The sequence below is a fragment of the Amblyomma americanum genome, chromosome 2 (genome assembly GCF_052857255.1).
Source record: "Amblyomma americanum isolate KBUSLIRL-KWMA chromosome 2, ASM5285725v1, whole genome shotgun sequence".
Classification (NCBI taxonomy): domain Eukaryota; kingdom Metazoa; phylum Arthropoda; class Arachnida; order Ixodida; family Ixodidae; genus Amblyomma; species Amblyomma americanum.
In genome coordinates this window covers 189,424,828-189,449,721 of record NC_135498.1, presented here as the reverse complement: position 1 = coordinate 189,449,721, position 24,894 = coordinate 189,424,828, and the positions used below count along the sequence as shown (strand labels likewise).

General features: G+C 46.4%; 1 protein-coding gene across 1 annotated transcript in view; it reads right to left on the bottom strand.

Moving 5' to 3' along the window:
* The window catches only part of LOC144122098 (sodium/mannose cotransporter SLC5A10-like), a 177,120-nt gene extending 158,025 nt beyond the window's left edge, over positions 1-19,095 (bottom strand). The window contains exon 1 of the mRNA XM_077655623.1: positions 18,977-19,095. The gene's annotated coding sequence lies outside the window, so the exon portion shown is untranslated. The remainder of the gene's footprint in view (positions 1-18,976) is intronic.
* Positions 19,096-24,894: the final 5,799 nt, after the last annotated feature.

Below are 24,894 nucleotides of genomic sequence, written 5' to 3'. Positions count from 1 at the left end.
TTCCCGCGCTGGTTAGCACGAACGCTCAGATGTTCGCGCAAATAGGCGTTCAAGACAATTTTTTCTGCATTTCACCTTACGTATGGGTGTTATTAGAACTGGAGCAGTCACCCTTTTGATCGCATTTTGAACCGATTCTGATAGAAACCTGCTGCTGTTATTTGCGAAATAGAATCCCGAACTTAAGATGTCCACCAATTTTCTTGACAGGATACAATATATACAGGATACAGGATTCAATATCGCAGACACGGTAGATCCTAATAGAACATCTAGCAACAAGAAGCTAGGACTTGCCGCCTCCCAACACAGCTCTAGAAAAGCTACGTGTGGCTGTTTGAGAGAACGAGCTGCTGCTGGTGGTGTCTCAACTCAAAGCGCAAAAATCTGCCCAGAGAACCACATTAAGAATGTAAAAGAAAAATAAGCACCAGCAAGCCGTGACCTCCACCTCTCTGGTTCTATTAGCCCGTAAAATATCTGGCACGGTAACAAAAAGCTCGTCCAGAGCGATAGCAGCCATAATGTTCCTAGTCAAGACTCGCTACAAGTTCGCACACCTATATGGGGCTGAACCAGCGCGGTGTTTGCGAGAAAACACCATTGTAAAATAATCGGGCCTAGCCAAACGTATCGTAGAAAATAAAATCGCGAGGTGCGTTGTCCGCTCATCATGAAGGGGCTCCCACTAAGACAAAAGGCTCGCACTGTTATTAAAGGTAGAGTTCAAAAATACCCGAATTAACTGTCACAAAAATCGGCGCACATTTCGAATCCCGCCGCGGTGCGGAAAGAATATCGCCAGCGCGCGCCATAGGCGGATCGAGAACCGTGAGGGAGGGAAAAACTTTTATTGAACATTTGCGTAGTTCGGCGGCAGCTGGATCCGCGTCGTCTTCATATCAGGCGATCCCGGATCCCGTCTTCGCAAGGTCGGGCCCTAATTCCAGGGCTCCGCTGAGCCGCGCTGCCTCGTATGCGTGCTGCACCAGAGTCCTTTAGACCGTGAGCTCGCTGCTGACGAGCCGGCTCTCCCATTGCTCCGCACTTGTGTTTTTGTGTTGGTGGAATTTTATGTTTCGCTCACACTCCCATGTGATGTGGTACAGCGTTGGTACCGCCCCGCACCACGGGCATGTGGCTCTGTATTGTGTCGGAAACATCTTGTTTAGTATGTGTAAATTTGGAAAAATACCCGTCTGCAGTCTGCGCCACCCGGTAGCCTCTTCCTTTTTTAGTGCCTTGTGTGGCGGAGGATATTTATACCTTAAGCCCCTGTATAGGGCCAGGTGCTCTGCATGCCCCCCGTCGCAGGCTCGGGTGCAAAAGTCGTCCGGTAATCCCACTCGGAAACTCATCGCTCGAGCATGGCCGTCCGCTCTTTCATTTTCCTTAATACCTGCATGTCCGGGTATCCAAACCAGGCTGTGTATGTGTTTTGTGTCTGAGACACACGCTTCTCTGAGTATGTTCATGGCTGCGGCACCTATCCTTCCCCTAGTGTAGTTCCTACATGCCTCTTTCGAGTCTGTAAGTATGTTTAGAGATTTGTTTCCCTGGGAGCCGCAAGCGACCGCTAGAGCTATGGCAACCTCCTCGGCTTTTGTTGCGTCCGCAGCCTCTGCCGCTGCACAGGTGATCAGTTCTCCCTGGTGGTCGACTACTACAGCCGCGGCCGTGCGTTTCCTATCCATCAGGTACAGCGCCGCGTCCGTGAAGACCGTGTTTTCCAGATTGGCTAAGCCTCGCTCGATATACTCGGCTCTTGCTTTCCGTCTTCCTTCGTGCAGGTCCGGATCCATGTTCCTGGGCAGGGGTGCGACCCGAATGGCTTTTCTAATTCCATCCGGGACGTCCCTGTACCTGTCAAGGCGCTCTTGTGTTTCCACCTCTATTCTTTTCAGCAGTTCCCGGCCTGTCGGCGTGCCTCGGAGTCTCGTATACTGTGCCCTGATTTGGGCCTCCCTCAGCTCTTGGAAGGTGTTACTAATCCATAGCTGGAGTAGTTTCTCGTTCGGTGTGTTCCTAGGTAGATGCAGGGCGGTCTTATATGCCTTTCTTAATATTACATCTATCTGTTCCATGTCGGCTTTGGTTGGTATCTGGTAGGGCAGTGAATAGGTGACTCGGCTGAATATCCAGCTGCTCACGAGTCTGAGCGTGTCTTCCTCTTTCATGCCGTACCGCCTATGCGAGACTCTGCTGATCATTCTTCCTACCTGCTCTGCTGCTTTACTTATTAGGCTGATGGTGTGGCTGCATTTCCTGCTTCTTTGCAGCCACATACCTAGCACCCTTATCATGTCTTTCTCTGGGATCCTTTGCCCTTCCAGGTAGACTTCCAGCTCCGCTTTAGTGGGATGTCTTCCGACTCCCAGCAGCTCCGATTTCTTGGTTGAGCATCTGAGGCCTCTTTCTCTGGTGCACTTCTCCACGCACGCGGCTGCTTCCTGTAGTCTGTCCTTCTTCTCCCCCAGAGAGCCCTGGGTGACCCATACCGTGACATCGTCGGCAGACATCGCGTGTTTTATCCCTGGTATCCTCTCGAGTTGCCGCGCAAGCCCGATCATCGCAACGTTGAATAATATCGGTCAGATGACCGATCCCTGGGGAGTGCCCTTGCATGGTGTGCCGAAAGGGTCGCTTCTAAGGTCTCCAAGCCCGACTGTCGCAGTGACGAAAATTTCGCTTATTCCCAACGAAGAGCGCGTAACCTTGAGCCTGCTGTGTTATGCCCTTTCCACTTCGGTGGCGCGCGGCTGCGCCGGGTCGAAGAGCAGAAGTAACTGGCACCATCTGGAAAAGTCTTTGCTTGCCTGACTGCTTGCCTGACCTATGGCGCTGCGTGCCTCGGCGGCAGGGTGAGAGAGGGGTTATACAGTTGATACTATGTGTATGTACGCGCCTGCCTTGGCGCCAAGAAACGAACAGATGCAGCGAGCCCCGTATAAGGGACACAACCTGGGCCAGAAGGCGCTGCGGACACCAGCGAACAGCGCCTTCTCCGAGCGACTCCTCCTATTTGATCGGGCAGGACGACGAGCTTCGCCACTGACTTGTGTGCGTCTGCCTCGCCGCACGTGAAGGAAACTAGTTTCGCGCGCGCGCACTCGTTCTTTCTCGCTCGCGCTTCGGCGCCGTTCTGAGAGGAGCTTGCTTTGCAAGCGCTATGATATTTCCGCTCGTGCATGGACGCCGTTATGAGAGAAGAGCGCGCCCGCCCGAGGCTTTTCCTCGCGCTTCGACAGTGCTCCGAAAATTTTGCGCGCGCTTCCGTGCTTTAGAGAGAGAGCAGCTCGTGTCCGCGGAGTCAAGGAACTAGTCCAAAAGGGCGCTGTTTTCGTCACGCCCTAGTTTTGTGCCCAGAGCGCATAACCACGTGGTGTACGCAGTGAAAATTGAAATTAAAGCATCCTTCGAACGAAACTGCGGCAAGAATGCGTTTCGCGTTCATTTTTTCTTCGTATCTTCAAATTTTGCTTGCTCAGCTCAATCTGCTTGCTTTCGCCGTGCGTGCTGGTGACACGTGTCTGCTAGCTACCTTTTTCTTTTCCTTTTTTGCGATGTTTCAATGGCTTTGGCGCTAGGCGGCTCACCCCAGTTTAACAGGTCTCATCACGCCCCGTTTCGATTTTGTCCGAAATAGGAAAGCGCATTTCGCGTTGTCGGTGCGCATTAATTATTCCCATTCTGTGGAGCTTTGAGAGTTTTAGCACGGGCGTGAGGTTGACACGGCCAATATGGCAACGCAATGCCGTTCCTAGCGGTGTCGCGCGTGCCTGGCCGCTTCTGCCATATGGTCGTATTTACAGCAGATGGCGTATTTACCACACATATATCTAAAAATAATATCTGTTTTTCATGAGCCCTTCAAAAACGGCTTTGCGCACAATCTACGTAGAGCCTTAGGACGTTAAACTAACAAACCACTGGCAGAACTCAGTTCTGATGCGCATCGAAGGGGCACGTAACACTACTGCGCAGCCGCCCGGGGTCTACAGTCTGTAATTTGCAGAGCCACACTGCTACGCGTGTGTACGACAGAGACACAAGGTTAGTTCACATGTGGAATCGTGTCTGCCATTTTCGCGTTCGCAGTTGTATGCACTGCCAGTTTACATGGTGTCGGCCGAGTAAGTGCACATATATTAATCAAAGGCCCGCCAGCGCTCTCTCCTGTTGTTGCAGGTGATGGATCATTAGTACTATGGATCATTAGTACTCACCCAGCAGCAGCGGCAGCGGTGACGCCGATTGCCTTCATGCCTGGAAGTTAATCTCTCGACAACTTGCGCAGGAACTGCTACCATCGTGCACGAGCTGCGCACATCTATCGAAGACACCCCCCGGCCGTCAGGAACGAGGAAACGCCCTCGACGGATTCCTACAAAAGAGTCCTGCTACCGAAGGAATCTACACTCACCCAGCAGCAGCGGCAGCGGTGACGCCGATTGCCTTCATGCCTGGAAGTTAATCTCTCGACAACTTGCGCAGGTTGGTCGACCCTTTTTGGACCGCTCTTGCTTAAGTTTTCCGTCAGTTGTGTATGGTGTCGGCCGCCGCTGCTGCTGTGTGCTGAGTGCATCAGTCTAAACAGTCTGAGTCTGAGTGTGTCAGGCTAAAAATGTCTGATGAATGTCTTTCATGTCATGAAAAACTTTCTGACGATGAAGTGTTCTTGTCGTGCGCTGAGTGTGAGCATAATTATCACATAGGCGCCTGCTCAGGAGTAAATCAGGCCAACTACAAGAAAAAATCGGAGATTGCAAAAAAAAAAACATGGAAGTGCGCCACTTGCAAAACTTCACAAGCCCGTGGTAGTAGTCAGGGCACAACAAAGCAGAAAGAGGCCGGCCTAGACTTGGCAAAAGAAATTGCTGACATACAGAGCAAGCTTGCTACTGTACTGGAAATGAAGTCGAAATTAGACAACATTGAGGCTATTATGACCACCGTGGGCTGCTTTGAGAGCTCAGTAAAAGCAATGTCTAATAAATACGATGAAGTCCTCACGCGCATGGAAACTCAAAGTGCAGACATAACTGGCTTAAAGAAACGCATGGAAAAGCTTGAAGAAAAAGTTGATGACCAAGAAACAAAGAAACTGAGGCAAGAGATCAACAATCTCGAGCAGTATAGCAGACAGCAGAATATGGAAATACATGGACTGCCTCAGCATACCGACGAAAAGCTTTTAGACAAAATTAACCTTCTGGCCGATGAACTTAATATTGCTCGACTTTCCGAGGCCGACGTTGAGGCAGTGCATCGACTTCCACTCAGGGGCGATAAAGACGCTTCGGAAAGGATAGCACCTGTGCTAGTTCGCTTTTCATCTCGTGTGACTAGGGACAAGTGGCTAAGCAAGAAGAATGAACTGAAGGACAAACAGGCAAAGATATTCTTAAACGAGAACCTTACAGCACAAAATAAGGAGTTGTTGTGGCGAATGAAGTCGAAGGCGAAAGAAAAGGAATACGAATTTGCCTGGGTTAAGAACGGAAAGCTGTTTGTGCGTCGGGCCCCTCGTAGCAAGATTATCAGGATCGCTTCTGTCGATGATCTAGAGAAAATACGATAAGGATTCTGATGGGCCAAGAGTTGCTTACTTACTGGCTTTATGCCAATGACAAACTGCCTTTCTAAAGGCGGCTATCATGACGCTGTTTCTTTCCGTGATTACAAGACTCGTTGTGCTAAGGCCTTTTCTGTCTGCCACCTAAATGCTCAAAGCCTACGAACAAAAAAGGACGCGTGGGATATGCTTCTGGACTCGTTAAATCATCGGTTTGACTTGTTCGCTTTCACTGAGACCTGGTTTTCCAATGAAATGAATGTTATTGAATTTAGCGGGTACAAACATACGTCAATTTTTCGTACTAATACAAGAGGCGGAGGCGTGACCGTTTATGTCAAGAAAAATTTAAGTTGCAGTGTTATCTCAAAATATTGCCGAATTAGCCCTCATTTTGAGACGGTTATGATAAAGTGCGAGAGCATAGTATGTGTGGTAGTATACCGACCTCCATCTGGAACACTGTCTATGTTTCTTGAATTTCTTGAAGAAATGTTGGAGTGCTGCATACAATATAGCTCATCGGTTGTTTTCCTTGGTGATTTCAATGTAGACATTCTTTGTCCTGATTTGAATAATCAAAAACTTACTGATGTGTTTCTTTTATACGGGTATTAAAATGTAATTTATGTACCAACAAGAGTAACAAACAAATCTGGAACCTTGTTAGATCTTTGTTTCACGAACTGTAGCTCAGCCGATATTGAATCTGGTGTTTTATTAGCGGACCTGAGCGACCATCTACCGATCTTTATTTTTCTAACACACCTTACACAACACACGGCGCGACCCTCACGCACGTGGATTCAGTACACGGTTATTAATGAAGAAACAATTAGGATATTTGAAAGACTAACAGCGCAAACAAATTGGGATGACGTTTACTGTTCAGAGGACCCAGTAATGGCGTACAATTTATTTTCAGAGAAAGTTGAGAACACTTATAAACAATCATTTCCAGTATTAGAATTCAGGAAAACTAGGAAAGTAAGAAAGCCGTGGATTAACAGAACACTTTTAAACAGAATCAAGGAACGTGATAGACTTTTCGCTCTATTTATCAGAACTAGAGCTCTGAACTACTTAAATCAATATAAGAAAATAAGAAACAAACTAGGACATGACATTAAAAAAGCGCGCCATTCCTACTACGAAAACAAGTTTGCAGGTGTCATCAACAACCCAAGAAAAATGTGGCAAACCGCAAACCATCTCATGTCAAATACTCAGAAGAAAGAACTCAAGGAATTGAATATTGAAGGCACAACTTATACGGGAACCTCGCTAGCAAATAAATTCAACAAACACTTCCTAAACGCAGGAGCATTTAATACGAACAACGCGGATAGCTCTAACCATGACTGCAAATCATATATGGGTTCGGCTGTTGCGGGTTCAATCTATTTGAATCCTACTACAGAGGCAGAAATATTTACGCTACTAAAAAAGCTAAATAACAGTAGTGCTTGCGGAGTGGATAACTTGAAAGCGCAACCAATAAAATCAGTTGCACATCTATTTAGCCGCCCTTTGTCGCATATATGCAATTTGATCCTAAGTTCGGGTGTCTTTCCTGATAAACTGAAAATCGCAAGAGTATCCGTTGTTCATAAAGGAGGTGATAAATGTAGCCTTAATAACTACAGACCTATCTCTGTCTTGCCAATCTTTTCTAAAATAATAGAACAAGTTATAAATACACGCTTTCTAAACAACTTCCAGCAAAACGACGTCATAGTAGAACAACAGTATGGGTTCCAAAAATGTAAGTCAACGGAGACGGCCCTTCTATATATTAAAGATCAAATAATAGATAACTTTGAGCATAAATTGTACACAGTAGGTTTGTTTCTTGATTTCAAAAAAGCATTCGACTCTATCAAACATGAAATCTTACTGCAAAAGTTACCCAACTACGGAATTAGAGGCGTTGCTCTCGACTTAAGAGTTACCTGTTAAACAGATTTCAGTACACAGCGGTAGGCAAAGCGCAGTCAGATATTGGTGTTATCGCATATGGGATACCACAAGGGTCTATACTTGGTCCATTATTGTTTCTGTTATATATCAATGATATTGTAAATATTCCACTAACCCCGCAAATTATCCTGTATGCTGATGACACTAACGCCTTTTTTTCTGGTGCGAATATTGTAGATATTGAGAGGCAGGCGAATGTCTGGCTGTGTAACCTATCGGTATGGCTCGACATAAATAAACTAGCCCTAAACACGAACAAAACAAAATATATTGTATTTCGACCAAAAAATAAATGTATGTCAGACATTCTTCTACGCTTCGGCAATGAACAGATCGAACGCGTTGCATCACATAAATTCCTAGGTGTAATCTTTCAGGAACACCTAAACTGGTCTGCACATGTCGCAAAAGTTCGAACAGATATCTCAAGAACGATTGGGCTCACCTATAAACTGAAGGATTTGCTACCACCATGGTTAAAAAAGCAATTGTATTATGCTCTAATACACTCCCGTCTGCACTACTGTCTTCTTGTATGGGGTACGACCACAAAAACAAATTTAGAAAACCTACATGTACTACAAAAACATTTTCTGCGCCAAATAGAAAATGTCCCACGCCGAACTCATACAGCACCGTTATTCCAAAAACACCGAATCCTGACTATCACAAACATCCTATGTAAAAAACTAGCAGTAGCTATATACACTCAAATCAAACAGAATGCATCATCGTTCACAGAGAAATATCTTCATAAAGAACACATGTACAATCTCCGGCATACCATTTATAACAGAGACAGGATTCGTACAAACTACGGTACACAAAAGTTAACATATCAGATTCCTGACTTCTTGAATAAGCACGCCATGGTTATGAATATTATTACTGACAGTTCTTCAGCTCTAGCCTTTAACAGAAACATTAACACATTTTTTTTAAGCACACAATTTTGACTATTTCCTTTTTTTTTCTGGGTTCCAAGTAGACACCAGATGGTTTTTGTTGTGAATGTTTTATTGTTCCCGCTTGTTTATTTTCTCTGCCTATTACTGCATGCGATTTATATTGGCTGTTTGTTTCCTCGCAGTATGACTTAGGCCTGTATGCTATGCTGTATTAATGTGTTCCTTTTATGTTGATCGAAACTTTGTTCAACGATGTGACTGTACCTGCTGTTGAGTGATGTGTTTGGGAAGGGGGGAAGGGGGCCGACACTGAGTCAGGCATTAATTTGCCTTTATGTCTGCCTCCTAGGCACCTATTACTGCTGCCTGAATAAAATGACTTTGACTTTGACTTAATCAATTCTGCAGCGCGCGATACTGCACCGGTACTTTGCATTGAACGATCCCTGCAACCTGGGTAATTTCTGTTGACAACACACACGGCAGTAAGCAAATGCGTCATTTCAGGGAAGCCCGTAAATCAAGCAACACGCTTCCCCGCCTTTAGGCAACCACGGTCCGCGTGCCACTTCGATCACCGCTTAAAAACTGCCCAGAGATGGACATAGACGGCGCACTGTGCAGCCGTCAGGCTGTGTTCGCATCCGCTGCGCCCGCGAGGAGACGGGCGCGAGAAGCACGCAGAGAGAGAAAGCGCGCGCAGCAAGCGAACACGACCAGTCAGAGCGCCGCGGCGCCGTCGCGCCCGATCGACGCTTCAGAATTCCGCCGCCACGGGAGGAGCACGGCGCTGTTGTCGCGGGGCAAACTTTAGTTTGGGGTCCCTATGGGAAGCAGTCTTGCACAGGCTAAAGAAAATAAGTCAGCGATTAAAATTACGCTTACTCCGCCTGTAATGTAACTGGTTAGCGCGGTCAATTATAGCGCCAGAAAATTAACTGAATAATTACCGAAAACTAATCGATTGCAGTTCTGTTATTTTCTTTACAGATTTTATCACGAAAACACAAATTTACTCTAACTTCATTTAACTTCTGCGGCTTGGTTGATATTTTGTTGAAAGTTCAAGTGCAGTTCTTTCCCGAAGTTGTCGCTATTTTTCCCGCATTTCTCGGTGAAGAAATCAGCAGCTACACCAAACCCTCTCTCGATGTATGCGCTCTAGGGAAGGCCGGTATTATAACGTATAAACACCTTTCGTTATCTCTCATCGTTGCTCAATGCTTCGCTGCTAGTCCTCTATGGAGCGCCGCGCCTCGTTGTTGCTTCGCGCTTTGTGTGTGAGCATCCCAGTTATCCAGTGGCTCTAAGTTGCAGCGCCATCTGTGAGGACGAGGGGCACCCTCCAAAGCGGTGATGTAGTATTTCTCGGGACGAGAACTGTCGTAGAACACGGCCGTGACCCGGTTGTGGTCCGGACATGATCGGGCGCATGTGTCTGCGTAGCCTGTCCGCTGTCAATTTGTTACGAAAAAAACAACCCCGTGTTTGCCGTCACGTTGAGGCTCTCAAGGTTATAAGGGTCTTATAACTTTTTTTGGAAAACAGTGCACAATTACTGGTAATCAATTCCAGGAAAAAGTAACTAAATTAAGCAGAACGTTACCCTTTGAAAAAGTAGTTAATTAATCACAGAATTATAAGAAAATATAATACGCTACAGGAAATCAATTACTTGTACCGCATTGCGTACAACGCCGATAGGAAGGACGTTTAGCGCTGTCGATCAGCCCGTGTCGTAGTTGGAGCCTCGGAGAAGCGCTACCGCACGACTCCTAGGGAGCACCGCTGTCAACCAGCCACGGCCCGCGAGGGACGGCGTGCCAATCTGCGGGACGGCCCATCGTGATCTTCCACTCGTCGGACTGTCGCAGTGACCAGTGTACAAATTGTGATCAAGGCGGAAAGCTGGGCTAGTTTGTGTGTCATCATAAATTGAAAGACTAGCGCTTATAACAAGGCTTTAGCCACGGTTCCTGGTGCAGAGGAACCCTCTAGAAGTCCAAGGCATATCCGTAGGCAGTTCCGCGCCGCCTCGAGAGTCTTCTTGCTTGCAGGAGATACTCTTTGAAGCGTCGGTAGACAATAGCACAAGGTTCATTCAACGTCGACTTTTTCAAGCGGAAGCATTGATCGGAAGTTGCCACCCCACCGCGTTCCCGCCATGAACCTTAAAACTTGCGATGCTGCAGTGATCCTCTCACGGAGTTTTTTTTTTATCTGAGGTGACCACGGGAGATTAGTCTATCACAACACCTAGGAACCGCTTAGATCGTGCATAAGGTATTCTGACCGCCCACCGATTCGAAGATAAAGCTGTTCGCAGCAATTAATTAATCAGTCTAACCTGCAAAGAACGCGTGAACGTCCGAGTCCTATGTTCGGCTCCTGTCAAGCTATAAACCCTTTGCAAGTACTCGTGCCCTGTCAAGAAAGTCAAGCCAAAATGCACGATCAACCACGTGAACAAATTAGTGGCCTGTTCTAGGGGCGTTGTAGACAAAATCGGCTAAACCTGTGGTGCCTGGTAATCGGCCAGACCAGAAGGTGATAAATGAGCGTCTCAGAGAACATCGCAGGAAGCTGCACCAATTGGCAATCAATAGAAACCTTGCCCAATACTGAAGGTCCTGCAAATGCAGAGCGCTGCTTGACGAATGCTCTGCCATCTGCGAACACAAAAACCAGCTCACACTCGAAATAGTAGAAGCTGAAAAAATATTGTGAACAAACAAAGCATGCGTCCGCACAGCATCAGTCTGACTCAAGAAAGAAGAATCAGATTTCTTGGCCGAACGAAAGGGATCTCGGGGTAGCAGATATAACAAGGGTTGAGCTTTCTGCGCCAGGGCGCGGTCTCGGTGCTAGTAACTTGAGCTTTTAATGTTTCCCTCTTTGTCTTTGTGTTTGTGCTTCTCTTGTGTCGTCTTCCGTAGCGCTGCTTTAACTAATTCTGCAAAAAACGTGCACATGCCAAAACTGCCTATAAAAAATGACCATTGACCTTTAGGGCGCCCTTTCGTGTCTCTTGCGAACAAGGCACCGGTAAGGGTGCCGAAACCTCACGTTCTCTACCTTTCCGCATCTGTTGGCGAGTGCACGTTTTTGTCACTCGCTAAAATTTTCCCTGACACGGGGGTCTGTCGAATCTTAGATAAAATGGCATGTAGTCTGTACAGTTTTAGTTGAGTAAATCTAATGCAATGCTGCGTGTGACCGTTGAAGACTTGCCTGAAACGCTCCTGGGCCGACTGAAGAAAACAGCCAGAAATTGATGATTCCATGGCAAACACTTTTCACTCGGCTCTTTCAAGAAATTTTATATATTCAACACGATTTAGTGTAATGTGAAATGTTACTTGCGCAGTTATTTCTGGCAGAAACCTTTTCTGGTCGTTTCAATGTTACTTGAAACTTATAGACGAGTGCAAAAATAGGTCACTTTCACATTAACCTTTTGTATTGCTATCTAAAATTTTCATAAGACTGAGGAAGCACCATTATTTGTTGTTCGGTTCCAAAAAACGGTGCTTCGCAATTTAGAAGAATTTTTCGCTCTCATTTTTAGTGAATGAAGGACCGCATTTACAATTTTCAAAAAGAAAAAATCTGAACGTCTTTCTCGCAACCAAGAAAATTTGTATGCGCTTCCTCAGACACATACTCACTGCTAGAATTTTTTTTTAAATTCAATATATATTTAATAGGGCAACTGTTAAGAGGAGGGATATTGAAGTAGCGCAAAGGAAAATTTTTGCCTATAACCGGCTGTAATTAAGTGCTGAGGTATTCGAAGTAACAATATTAAAATGTCCGGAATAAACAGCCTGCGTTTGTTCCTTTTCCTTCAGCTATATGCTAAGACGCATAGAGATATTCATCATCATCCCCAGCCTGAGCTATTCCTGTTATCCTTTTAAGATAATTTCTTTTAAAGGTGCACTAAACAGGATTCTAAGCTCGTCTTTCTACTGCGGGAATTCGACCTGTACGCTCCGAGAATTTTAGAAGCTTCGAATTTGCTGCCGATTTCCCTCTTAAATCAGGACAATAGTCGAAGCTTTTAAGAATGCTCGCGGACTGTAGATCGAATTAGTGCGATAAAAAGACGACTTCAGATTTTCTTTGGTGCATCTTTAACACACAAACGTTGGAACGCAAAAGTTATAGAGCATGTAGAAAAATCCTATCCTTCAAAGCAAATTTTCCTTGATTTGTTTTCCTCAGCTCAAATCAAAAAAGGACTGCAAGACACATGCTCCTGCTCTTCGACGTTATCCCCTTCAACACGCCCTGATTGAAGAAACTCGGCTGCGCGCTTTCGCAAACAGAAATCACATACCTGTCAAGACGAAGGTTCTATAATGACGGAAGGAGTTGAGATTTGTTAGCATTATAATGTTGCAATGCATTCAGATGCAAGTACAAATCAGCTGTCCAGCCAGCGACACGTCTGACAACGCTCTAAGAACTGAAACCAACTGCATCCACACACACACGCACATGCCACCCGACATCCACTCAGTCGCCCCAAAAGACCATCGACCGTCTTCCCTTCGCTAGTGGCCCTGCCCATCCTCATTTCCTCCTCTTGATTTCAGCCCGGATAACATCCAACACCTTTCTCTTTGTAGCCCACTCTGCCCTCTTCCTGTCCGATAAAGTTACCGCATGATCATGAGTGCGAAGCTCTTCTGGTGTGTGTGAGTTTTTGAAACCTCAATGCCCACAGAACGTTAATGTCTTTTCTATTAAGATAAAACATCTTTATTACTCTTTGCCACATGATTCGTTGTGCGAAGCAGACACATTCGGACCTTTCATATTTTATATCCGTGCCACACGCAAACAAGAAATTGCCGTAAATGGCTAAAGCCTTACATTTATCAATGCCATTATTTTCGAATTTGTTGCTACATTTCCACAATTAATGTTTTTACACGAAAGTAACGATGACGATAATGCTTGCAAGGCAGTGAAAAATTTCACACAAATATAAACCGTGGTAATGTGCACCGTATCCCCAAAATGTTAATAGAAAGCACTATAAAGTTTTTTTTCGCAGAAAATACCGCTGCTCTTGCTTGACAATTCCAAACAGTAGACATAAACTCGCGTGTCAGCGCACAAGCCGAGAGTATCTGTCAGAAGTGCTGGTAAAAGTGGCGCCCTTCGATCATAAATGCACTGGATATGCCTCATCTGACTGGATTGTTAAGAATTAACCATTTACTACTGGTTAGGAAGTTGTTACTAACAAACTTCCGCGCTTTTCGGCAAGTAGAGTGGAGGCAAGAGTACCCATTGCCCAGGCGAATGAGTTGTGGTAAACTCAGGAGCTAGCGAATGGCAGTAAGGCTAATGCCATTAAATTTATGTGTATATAAAGCACCACTCGAATGGTATTAAAACTTAAGGCGGTAAATATTTCATGGCATTAAAGATGCCGGTGGGGCACGGGTAATAGAACGCTTGTGGTATCAGCACAAAACGTTTCCTCGAGCTTCTTTCATTCTACCTGCTGTCAACTTTTGTCTGCTTCGTAGAAAATTTGTCCATCTAGCGCCATGGCGTGTGCAAAGGATCGTGCTTGGCTCCAATACTCGGTGACTTACTGATAGCTCGATGTGATAAGCGAGACGATGAAGTGGCTCTACGTCAGAGAGCCGTCCCTTCGCCTCTTCACTTTTATCCCGATTTGTGACATTATAATGAAACCACTGTTTCTGTTTTGCTCATGGTGATTAAAGTAGACGCTGTTGAACTTCAGACCGGTGGGCCAGCCGCTGCCGGCCAGAGGACACGTCTTGGCGACCCTAATGATGCAAGCAACCGGGACACCGTATTGTACTCGGCCACCAGTGATGACTCTTCAGCTGGCAACCGCTTCATCAGAGTCCTAATCAAGAAGGCAAAGCGAAGACTGCGGAAAAGTGAGGACTGGTCGTCGTAGAGTCCGTCCACGATCACCACGGAGCGTGGATCATTGGCACACACTGTCTGTGCCAGAGACTCCCGCCAACAATCTCAACCACATCAACAGGAAAGCCACTTTTGCGTTCCTGGAGACTCGTCCCAGAAGCAATTCAAGATGTAAGGGTGAATCGTTTTAGGAATGTCGTTGACACTGATGTCATGGACCGGTACGCGCTTGAAAGTTTGAGAAACATCAAACCACTCGGTGGCATCAGCGTTCGTTCCCGTGTCCTAGGCAGTGGCACTACGGCAGGCGTCATTTACGACGTCGACGTGCCCATTTTGATTCAACCAGCTACCTACAGTGTAGCCATACTGCAAGTTCAGCGTCTTGGGAGGACAAAGTGCATCAAGTCGGCCTTCCAAGGCGACTGCATTCTAATGTACTTCAAGGTTGGGCACTATCGGCATGTAGTTAGGCCTCTCGTCCCGAAGCCTCTCCAGTGCTTGAAATGAATGACCATCGGGCACATGAGTAGTGTGTGCAATTTCCTCATCGTGTGCGCACGGTGTACTCAGCCATACAGCGGCGATTCTTGCCGGGCACCAGTCCTTACGTGTGCCAATTGCCGCGGCCCTCATGACGCTGGCTCAAAAGATTGTCCTCGCGTGAAAAGGGAACGGGCGATACTCAAACAAATGACAAGAGACAATTCCGCGCACAGAGAAGCCGCCGCTAAGGTGCGACGACGTCGTCACCCTCGGCAGAGGTCTTCTAACAAATGTAGTGAGCATTGGAAAGGATCGTCCAAGTATTTGCACAACTTGTCCTGCCTCTCCGCATACTACTATAAGGAACGGGAGCCGTATGACTGGCGAAGCAGGGATGGTTGCAGCAGACGGGCCTTGGCCATCCCTGCCTGAGCTACACACACCCGCAGTGACACAGCAGTACGCATTGTGCACGCAGAGTCCTGAGCCTATTGCTAATCAAGCAAAAGGCCCAACCTCGTTCCAAGACTGGGACTGGCAAATGACTTGGCCATCACTCCCGAAGCACTGCACTCGCTCAGTGATAGAAAAGTCCCTGTGCACAAAGTGTGTTGAGCCCACTGCTGGTCGGGTAGTAGGTCAAGAAGTACGTAGTAGGTCAGGATTGCAATGCTGAAGTCAATCGTGAATACCATGCGTGTGCTGCTTTCCAGCTTGCACATTCCAGCTGCACAGAATGCACTGCAGATGCTGGATTTGTTCAATCGAGTGCTTGCAGCTGTCCTATAGCTGGCACAACACATCCTCCATCCCCATCGTTCTGAGAAGTCGGGTTGTCTTACGTTGCCATCACAATTATCAGCCGCAACGGCAAACAACCTTTCTGCATGCACACTGGAATGTCTGCGCTGAATGTCTGCCTCGTATTAGTAATGGAGGGCTGTAGATCTGTTCTACTCAGGTCGCAGCGTTCGGCAGCCCTCAAGGTGTGCAGGCTACAGCTGCGGCGGCCTGTGACTTTCAGCACGTTTATCATTGTTTGCCATGCTAGATACAGACCACATTTTTCTACTTTTTGTTCTTTTATGCCCCCCTCTTCTCTCTCCCCCACTGCAGGGTAGCCAACTGAAATATTCTTATGGTTGACCTCCTTGCCTTTCCTTTGTAACTTAACTCTCTTTATCTCGATATCACAAGCAACTGAATTAGAGCTTGAGTGACACACTCGTGTTTAAAGTCTCTCGTATTGTGAAAGATTTTCTCATTTTGTTTAAGTGTCAAGCCTCAGAAAACATTGCTCCTGAAAAAAATTGCAGAGAAACATTCCGTGGTTCAGAGGATGCTCTGCAACTAGCTAAGGAGCTCCCAAGCAATAGGAAGATACGCTTCCTTGATACCAAAATCAGTTTTAGACACGAGAATGTGTGTTGGTGTTTTTTCTCTCGCTCTCGAAGGGGTCTGTTGCCTTCCTCATCGGCCCACTCAAAACTACTCGAGAGGTGCAGTCTCACACTTCATCACCAACGCACTGCTGAGGTCGCGCATCCGCACAGTAGCGTTAAGTCTTCCAGCCCAGATCTAACTCTTGGTCCCAGCTGGCTATCCGAGGTGCCTATACTAACAGAAATCGCGGAGATCTTGGCCGGGAACAGAAGAAAAACTACACAAAAAGGCAACGAACAGAGTAATGCAGTTGCAGTCCCCTACATTCACAAGCTGGCGCACAATCCTGAAAAGATTGCCGGCAAAGCGGGAGCATGCGTTTTGTTATCCGCACCAAAAAAGCTCGCAAGCTTATGCAAAAAAGTGAATGCCCGAGAGAAAACCTGGGCAAGCTGCACCATAAAGCATGCCATCCCCCATGTGCATTGCTGAAGCAACGTCATATAAAAGATACCGCTATCGTGTGGACGTTGCTACATAGGTCAGACCGGGCGATATTTAAACAAACGGCTGAGAGACTACGCTCGCTTTGAAAAGGAAGACCCCGAAGCAATCTGGTAATTCATTGTCGCAAATAAGAAGGCCGCAAGCAATTCCTTAACCAGAATGAATCAATAAGTATGTACAGAGACGCGCGTACACGGGAGATATTTGAAGCGCTCCGGACACATCAAGAAGCAGACAAAAGAGGTAGCACAACCTCAATATTGCTCAGAAAAGCAGAAATCTAGTAATTGCAGGCTAGCAGTGGTTTTTGCTGTGTTTTGTGTTGTTTTTATTCGTTTCACCCGTCACTATTAACTACTCTCTTATTCATTCAAGATGTGTTGACTGTGTGACAAATTGTAGTGTCGCTCATGCAACTTTCGCGCCATCTTTCTTTCTTTTTGAGTCCATGTCACCTTCTTCCCTTGCTCGTTTTTTTTTTCACTGTTTCACAACGAATTATTGTACCAGGTCCTGCCAAGCAACTTTGTTCTAATTTTGGGTCGAACGTTTCGTTTTAAAGCTACAAACGCACATAAAAGTACGCCGAACAGATTCGTTGCAATGAAGTTTTAACTGAAAAGGTCAGAACTCTTGAAATACACGTCACATCTAGCTGGCCATTCGGTACCAGTTGCAAGAAAAGGTACACTCCTAATGCGCAAATTATGAGGCAATCGAATATAAAAAGAACCCATAACGTCCACGTTATGCTAGCATACCGGTATTCAAAAGCCCGTATTGAGATTTGGCTAGCGCCGCAAAAATTCCACAAATTGGTGAGCCATTATATATGAACATTTACCATTTTGTCCATTTTGCGCACCTCATCCAATTTTTTGTGAAAGACGAAACTCAGAAGAACAAGGCGGAAGGCTCCGGGGCAATAAACAAGCTCTTATCCAATCGCTGCCACTTCTCCCGCAAATGCTGTCTGAAAACGGCAGAAGAAAAATTGTTGAACACTTGCTGGAAGTCGTACCCTCGCTTCCTTTCTTGTTTTTTTTCATACAGCTTGCTGATATTGACACCAGTCATTCTGACCCGAAAGGGCAGGCTGCTCTAAGCATGTCAACATGAAACTGAGTATGCAAGTTTTAATGAATAATAATTACACAGCCTGGAAACGGTATGCCACGAATTTGCGACGCTGGGCAATACATGCTTAATAGATGGAAGTAGTAACGAGGTCAGACAGCGGTAATATTGGAATTTAGTGCTGTGGTTCTGAGTTCTGAGGCATTGATCCGCGAACTCAGACACGCCATTGCAGATCGGCAGGCTCCACCTTCCAGCAAAGCACTGTCGCAGCTCTGTATGCTCAGACTTTGTACCGGCTTAGGGCTGTCGCTTGGTTTTGTAGGCTTTTCCAGTGCGGACCAGAACACTGACAAATTTAAGAAGTGTAACAAGCAACCGTCAACGAGAAACAACGCACAAACACCACGAAAGTGTCATGTCCTCACTTCTGTGACCGCTAAACGGCAGTTCTATCACTGCCGTCAGCACGCGGGCTACACGATGGGCCGTCTTTACGATGAACTCAAGAGTGCTACGAGAATATGATAGCCAAGTTTTTTAACTAAACTTCCACTTCCGCTTTTGGCTCAGGGCCCAACGATCCACCTTCGTGATTTTGAGTTTTTTTTATCATTCTACACTTCCTTAGGCAAAGGTACCTCTTAATCGTCAATGCCACACAAGGTTCTCATACTACTTACTCAAGTTCACGATAAACCTCACGTCTTCTGACTTCACACGGACATTATATATTACATTTGAAAAAAGTCCCCAATACTCATACTAAGAAAATATTATCCACCGGGAGAAACAATGTTGCGTTCAGGAATAAATACCAAGGAAGCGCGCCTGATTTTCAACAAATAGAAGTCAAGAAGTCCAACCCCTGCTCGTAATATTTCTCCTGGCCAAAACAGAAGGGAATTTCGTTGTTGGTTGCTCCTTACCGCCTAAGCCGGAAGCCTGGTTCATATTGTTATTCTTCCACATGAAGATGGCCATGGAAGCTGCCCCAACTTCTATTCTCTTTTGCTGTCGCAGTCATTTCTTTCTGCCTCTGCGCGGCAGCGTGCAAGAGATGGCCGCGAATGCTGAGAAACGCATTCACTCCAGCTTGGCGTAAGGTACGCCCGCTCGGGGCAATCATGCCGTTTACCTCCTCTTTCCTTCAGAGCCCGGAACTGCCTGAGCATATCGCCGTTCAGCAGAAGTCGCGTGGAAGGCCGGCGTCGCTTGCCGCGGACGTCGCAACGCGCTGAAAGTTTTGCGCAGTCGGAGTGGCGGAAAATAACGACACGGTTTCTCGGCCCGCGAAGGCAGCAAACTTGAGGCCAAAAACAGAACGCGGCATCTCATGTCTATCAGCTGCCGCCGCTTGCCAGCCTCCAGCTACGGTGGGAGAGGCGCTGCCCATTAACAAGAGGTCACCTCTTATCGCTTTTTATTGCTGGCGAGGACTTCGGCACGGATCAGCTGTCAGTTCTCTTTTTGCCTTTTTTTTCTTTGTCGAGAACCGAAGTGTGTTATCACCGGTATTGAAAACAAGATATGCGGAGAAGGTACCGCATGGAAAATGGATTACTCATTAGCTAAGGGTCACAGAGGACATAGGGTGCTTCGTGTACGTGGGCAGTTGTTTCATTCACCACCCAGTGACCCGCATGACCACTTTTTTTTTCTTCAGTCATTTAAATGGACAATACGAAATGACTTATCAGCGCCCACGTTGCAAGAGAGGCCGGGGTGAAGAGAATCGGGGCTTCATTTGTGGTTTTCTCCGCAACTCAGTGAGCACTTCAAGCAGAAAAAGGGCTAGTAGTTATCCCCAACGGTATTAGTTTGGCGTAGCCTCTTGATTTTGTTAACATTTATTTCTAGAGTAATTTAAATTATCCTGCCCGTAAATTACAAGGAACCTGCGGAAGGATCACTCTCTGTACAAGCTGGCTTTTACGACGAAGCAGTTAAATGTGTCTCCCCGTGTACGCCGCTAGTAGACCATGACTTCTAGTAGAAATCATTTTTATTTGTGGCATGGGCATATATATGCGTGCGGAGTTATATCGCATTGAGACGCTAAAGAATCACTACATTCCTCACTGCCCTCGTGGAGTAAAATGATTTATTCTGTAAATCAAAAGGTTTGTTACATTCTCCCCTAACAATCTAATACTGTTAACTAAGAAATACTGGCGGAAAATAGCAGATGACATATGGCAGATGTTTGCGCGATCTGTCCTTCCGCATTCGTGAGAGCGTTCCGAGCACGATGCTAAGCCTCGGCCTTGGCTGCATTGATGTCTCTGTGCCACGTCACCGCTCGTCTTTTCATTGCCATTTCCGCAGACACTACAGCGCGATGCAGAGGAGGGTGCGGCATCTGCCAGGAACGGGCAGGGGGTGGTCACGTGATTACGGGCAATCAAATGGATGTACACGGGGATGTAGGCGTCTGAAAAAGGTTAGACGTTGACTTTTTTCCTTCAATCTATATGTTCCCAGAGAGCTACATAGCCTTCCATTTTGGCCGTACGGTTCCGCTCAGGTGGCTACTAACAAGTTTTCTCAGTTTTCCTTAAAGAGGCACCGCGACGTTTTGCTCAGCGCCGATTAATCTGATTAAACAAATTCCTTGTGCGTTAAAGAGACCAGTAGAAATCAATATTGAAATCGGAGCGTGAAAACGAACGTTATTCCACCTAAAGGTGTCAAATAAAAATATCAGAAGAAAACGTATTTCATCCGCCCATTTCACTCGTCGGGTGCTGATATTAATCGCTACCAGTCATAACCGTGCCTTGCGCACATTCAGCGGAAGATGCGCATGTTGACGGCGTCGTCCCGCCGTGTAGGCGCCGTAGACAGTGACAAACTGAGCAAAGGAAGCTCCCCCATTTTGCTTTCTTGCTGGGATTATTTGCTGTTTGCGGCCTCACCACCAACTGCACCCAGTAGCAGGTGGCAGTTAAGTTAATTATTGGTCGCATGGGAAGAGCAACCAGGTTGTCACGAGCCCCGCCGCTGGCAGCACCTGCCATCGTAGGGCAGTAGCCCATCGCTCAACCGCTGCACCACTGCGCAAGGAAGGTATGAGGACTCCCAAGGATCGGTGAATATAGACTAGAGGTACTAATTCTGCATATGTGGGCATTAACCCAGTAACGCTATCGTGTCATACCCTTAAGGTGGAGCTTAAGTGTACTCTCAAATTATTTTCGGCTGCCAGTATTGACGTGGTCTCTTCTCGCCAGGGCGCGAGATCACCGTAGGTTCATATTCCTAGTTTCGTCGCATTCAATACCGTCGTTCTCACGGACACCCGATCGGTCGAAACGCCGGAAGCGGATGTCAGTTCCGCTGTGACTGAAAGCGGCGGCACGATGTCACAGCGTTACTTGCCGCAGCAAAAGGCCGAGCAGAGTTATTGCTCATTGTCGGTGCCATTGTAGAGAGGTTATCAAAAGCTGCATCGTTCAGCCAGTGGACTTCAGTGAATACAAATTATCTTTTAGAAACTCTTTTCTGCACCGCGAACTGAAAAAAAAAGCAAGAAGGAGTGCTTAAAAATGAAATAACGTACGCAACTACGCATGGCTTTGCAGTGTGACAGATTGCGGCGGATGCAGCCGTCGATCGCCGATGGTAAATTACAGACAGCTAGTGTGTTCGCACAACACAGCGTTCTACATTTAGCTCAAAAGGAAAAAGGAGCGAAAAGTATTTGTGGCGTGCCCTCACTCGCTACGCAATGCAAGCTCACTGCTGTGCTCAAACAGCAAGTCACCGCGACGCCTAGCCGTTTGCAACATTGCTAAACATAATTTTCTGCTATGACCGGACCCCTGTGCCGATGGTAATTACTTTTCTCCAAGCACTGCGAGAGCAGCGAAATGCCGTTGTAATGCTTTTCTTTCTTCTGCAGCAAATAAATGAAAGGGATCAGCTAAAAAACATCTTGGTGTTTTTCTCTCTATGTATGCGCCCGAGGTCTTTGCTGAAGAAGTTTTCACAGTGTCTATGGCGCGAAACGCACACGTGGTCATTGACCCCCGAAAACTCACTTTAGAGTGATTAGTCAGACCAACGCAGACCAACAGCAAACCACCCATCTACAACTGTAAGTAACGCCGTAAAACAACCTATTGCGAGGTGAACGCAATGGTGTAGTGATGCGTCGCCGGCGTGTAACCATCCGCGCGATGAGCTGGTGCGCGCGCCCAGACACTGCGAACAATCATAATGCGGGACGTTCCGAAAGCTAATGGAGAGTTCTGGCCTAGCGAATGCATCTTTGCGTACATTTTTTCGGCACAATACACTTTATATCGCATCGTTCAACGTACGCAAACGCAGCTGCAACAACTTCGGTGAAGTGGCGCCATCTGGTTTTCTTAAAGTCAACCATTTCTTCGACAAATAAATTTCTCGTTAGGCCTAGGAGCTACCTAATCGTCCAAAGAAATAAAATAGGGGCCAGATTTAAAGCCCACCCAATTTGTTGTAGGCAATATGAGATGAAGCGAAACCCCTGTAAATAATATACTTCAACATGACCCGCTGAAAAACGCAATAACACTTATGAGCACTTCGAAGTGAGAATCTCCGCTGTAGAGCGCTCCGCCATGCTCATTAGTTATCTAATTGGTGCGCTTGAGCAACTCCTGTGGACCTATACCCTATGTGTGTGACGTCAAAATCCGGTTTCTTCCACACCTCTCACTAGACAGATAATTATTAGCCTATCTTTTCTACCCGGAAACCGACAAGTGTCACCTAGCCATTAATTCCTAGCGTGATCCGTATCTTCGGATTAACTGCCAATTTTCTGCCCATTACTGAGCTACCCTCTTGACCTTCTCCAACCACTCTTTAGTGGTCTCTTGTTTCTACTTTTTTTAAAATTGAGCATGGCCTGACAAATGCGAAACCCTATCCCTTCGCGTATTCGTACGGCGACATCACGCACAGAGGATTGGAGGGTCTTGCACTGGATAAGAATATGTTCTATTGTTTCTCTGTCTTCTATGCAGCAGCAGCAAACGTAATCCACACTGTCCAATTTTTGCTGGTAACACTTCGTCCTCAAGCACCCAGCCGTAGCCTCGAGAAGTAAACGACTTCCTTCGGAATTTCAAAAAAATCTTCCTTGAAATCTTACATTTAACTATCCTGTATGGCTCGAACGACGGCTTATGCAGCATTTTCTTTTGGCGGGGAGTATTTTCTGCGGATTGTACTTTCTGCGTCAGGGTTGTATTACTATCGGTTTCTTCCATTTGTCATTTGTATACAATACCAAGGTGTCTAGTTCTTCACCTCCTTGTACTATCGATACTGAGTTCGCATGAGTACCTGAACAATTTTACCACCCATTGTTTCTCATCTATATATGCCTGGATGGATGGATGGATGGATGGATGGATGGATGGATGGATGGATGGATGGATGGATGGATGGATGGATGGATGGATGGATGGATGGATGGATGGATGGATGGATGGATGGATGGATGGATGGATGGATGGATGGATGGATGGATGGATGGATGGATGGACGGACGGATGCGTGGGTGGTTGGGTGGGTGGGTGGGCGGATGGATGGATGGATGGATGGATGGATGGATGGATGGATGGATGGATGGATGGATGGATGGATGGATGGATGGATGGATGGATGGATGGATGGATGGATGGATGGATGGATGGATGGATGAATGGATGGATGGACGGTCGGATGGACGGATGGACGGACAGATGGACGGACGGACGGACGGACGGATGGATGGTTGGATACGACTGAACCCTTTAAATCGGGCGGTGGCCCAAGCCACCTAACCATGACTAATGAAATTTTACTCTTCTCTTGATTTTAGCCACCAATCAGATTGCCTTCGCTTGGTTACTTCTACCCGCTTAAAATCTACTTTCCCTTCACAGTCCTTAAACCCCAATTCCTTGGCTAAATCAGCCCCGCTGCTTTCCACTGTAGGGTGAACCCCTTTACAGAAAAGTATCAAGTATTCAGCCATTTCCTCCTCCTCTCCGCACGCAACGCACAACGTGTCTATCTCATGGTACCTGGCTCTATATGTCTTAGTCCACAAAACTCCCATCCTGGCCTCAAACCACAAAGAGCTTCCCCTACAATTATCATAGATATTTTCTTTGGCAATTTCCTGCTTAAAAGTTCTGTATGTTACCAGTGCTGATTTGGTCAGCATCCCTGTTTTCCACAGAGCTCTCTCTGTTTCTTTAACCTTTTTCCTAACTGATAATTGCTGATTTTCCCCCTGCTGCTGTCCATATATTTGCTTGTCAATTTTCTAATTATCTTTCTCCATTTCGTATCAACATTCCTTATATACAGGTATCTGAAAACTTTCCTAGCCCACTGATTTTCCCCCATTTTTCTCAATCGCCCCTCAAATGCTATCTTACTGCTAGCTTCTCTGCTCTCGAACGACGCCCATCGCATATCACCCTCTACCCCATGATTTCGTGTATTGCCATGTGCTCCCAAAGCTAGCCTCCCTACGCCGCGTTGTTGAATTTCTAACCTTCCTTGAACATCTGGTCTCATGCACACGACCGCATTACCGAAAGTCAGGCTAGGAACTTTCACTCCTTTCCAGATCGCTCTTACAACTTCATACCTATTGTAATTCCACAGTGCCCTATTTTTCATGACAGCTGCATTCCTACTAGCTTTATTCATTACATATTTTTCATGCTCTGTCAGATACTCAGCGCCGTTATTTATCCACACCCCAAGATACTTGTACTCATCCACTATTTCTACCGTGGACCCCTGTATTCTATGCTCGCCGACCTCATCATTAAATATCATGAGTGCAGATTTTTCCATACTAAACTTGAAACCTAATCTATCTCCCTCTGTACCACATATGTCTATCAACTTCTGTAAATCTTCCTTGTTGTCAGCCATTAGCACTATATCATCGGCATACATTAGTCCCGGTAATGACTGTTTAATCAATTCTCCTTGCTTGAAAAAAAGAAATGTTGAAGCTTAGTTCGCTCCTCTCTAGCTTTGTCTCCAACCCTTGCAGGTACA